A 2,500-nucleotide genomic window follows, 5' to 3' on the forward strand; every position below is an offset into this window, starting at 1 on the left:
GATAGCCCCTTAAGGTCCTTTACGTTTAGGTTGGGTCAGGTCGGACACTGCCAGTCTGGGGTAAAATTTGCTAATGAATGGATTAGTTCAAATTCGAGACTCTGGCCAGTACTGATTTTACGTGATAACATATATAAATATGATAATAACAATAACAACAATAATAACAATAATGATAATAATAATAATAATAAAAACAAAAAAATAACAATAACAACAATAAGGGTAATAACAACAATTATAATAATGATAACGATAATAATAGTAATAATTATTATTACAATAATTATGATGCAAACCTGGTCTTTCCCACTAAAGTTGTAAGAACACACACACACACACACACACACACACACACACACACACATATATATATATATATATATACATATATATATATTTATATATATATATATATAAATTTATATATATATATATATATACATATATATATATTTTTTATATAGCTCAAGTGGTGAGTGTAGTAGTTTCAGAGGGATCAGTTTGTTGAGTGTAGTTGGGAAGGCTTATGGAAGGGTTTTGATTCAGAGGATTAAGAGAGGAACAAAGGGAGTAATTGGTGAGGAACAGTGTAGGTTCATGACAAGTAGGGGTTGCGTAAATCAGATTTTTGTGGTAAGGCAGATATGTGAGAAAGCTTTAGAAAAGGTAAGGATGTTTTTTTGGGCCTTTAAGGATTTGGAAAAGGCTTATGACAGGGTAGACAGGAAGGCACTGTGGGAGGTATTGCAGATATATGGGATAGGAGGAAAGCTGTTAAGAGCAGTCAAGAGTTTTTACGAGAGTAGTGGAGCTTGTTTTATAATCAGAAATGGAGAGAGTGAATGGTTTGAGGTAAAGGTAGGACTTCGCCAGGGATGTGTGGGGTGGGGCGAGAGGTAAACACAAGAGTAATGGGCCGGGGATTGGAGATGTTTAAAGAAAATGGAGAAAAATGGTAGATAAGCCAGTTGTTGTTTGCTGACGACACTGCGCTTGTGGCAGGATCAGAGGAGGGATTAAGAAAGTTAGTGAAAGAGTTTGGGAAGGTGTGCGAAAGAAGGAATTTGGAGATAAATGTGGGTAAAAGGTGACGAGATGTACAAGGGGAGAATGTGGCAGAAAATTGTGAGTATTAAGGGAGAGAGACTGGAGGAAGTGGATAGTTTTAGATACTTGGGTGCGAATGTGGCGGGAAAGGGAGGAGTGGAGGTGGAGATAGAATGTAGATTGAGAGAAGCAAGTAAATGCCTTGGGGGATTAAAAAGTACAATGAGAAATAGACTTTTGGGAATGGATGCTAAGAGGAGATTGTTTGAAGGAGTGATTGTGCCGACAGCACTGTATGGGGTAGAAACATGGAACATAAGGAAGAGAGGAGGAGTTTGAATGTGTTTGAGATGAGGTGCCTGAAAAGTATGATAGGGGTTACTAGGCTGGACAGGGTGAGAAACAAGGTGAGGAGGCCAGCGAGGATGGAAAGGGAGTTGGGAGATAAGGTGGATAAAAGAGCATTGGGATGGTTTGGACTCAAGGAAAGAATGAGTGACGAAAGACTAATAAAAAAGGTGTGGAAGGCAGAGGTGGAAGGAGTGAACATGAGGGGGTGATCAAGGATGAGATGGAGGGACGGGGTAAAAGGGGCATTGGAAAAGAGAGGAATGTCTGTTGAGGAAGGAAGGGAGAAGACAAAAGATAGGGGTGAATGTAGAATGGCTGTGTATGGATGATGCTGTGATGCATGGAAGGAACTGGGTGGGGAATGGGGGGTTGAGGGAGTGTGTGTGAATGATATTTTGACGCAGCCCGAAGGGATTTCTCCCCGTCTTCTCTTTTCTGTATGAGGAAGTGGAGAGGGGGGTCGCCGATTTAATGAAGCAGCCTTGCTGTGGATGTGCTGTCTTGCGACACTGCTTCTGACCCGGGCAGTGGGCGAGATGCAGATATGAGCCGTCACCCAGGGACCAAGAAAAGAGTGAGGGAGGGGGGGTGAATGGGAGTAGAATATGTGGGGATGGAATAGGTGGGAGTGGATTTTATGCTTTTGTTTTTTGGCTACCTCCCATGTAAGGGGTAAAAAGCCATTGGTATATGTACAGTATGTGTATGTATGTGTATATATATATATATATACATACATATATATATATATATATATATATATGTGTGTGTGTGTGTGTGTGTGTCTAAACCCATGCATACTGGCTAACGCTTTTCAATTTAATTCTAGCTGCCGCCAGGCGATTTTGTTCATCCCATTATATCTAACCTACAACCATCTTAAAATAAATTCCCATTCATTATCTATTACCTCCAGCTACTTTATCAAACAGAGTACCATATATCATGACACCGTGCCATCTATCATGGCACGCCACCTTTATCACCCTTAATAACTAAGGTGTCTGACCTTTTTCCGACCAGGGTCCTTATTTCAAATGTTGGGCACAGATTCGTATGATTTCATTGGTGATAACAGGTGATTCAGTCCTTGAGGGCA

The sequence above is a fragment of the Oratosquilla oratoria genome, chromosome 3, assembly GCF_046742065.1.
Source record: "Oratosquilla oratoria isolate Oo_2021 chromosome 3, ASM4674206v1, whole genome shotgun sequence".
In the NCBI taxonomy this organism is placed as follows: domain Eukaryota; kingdom Metazoa; phylum Arthropoda; class Malacostraca; order Stomatopoda; family Squillidae; genus Oratosquilla; species Oratosquilla oratoria.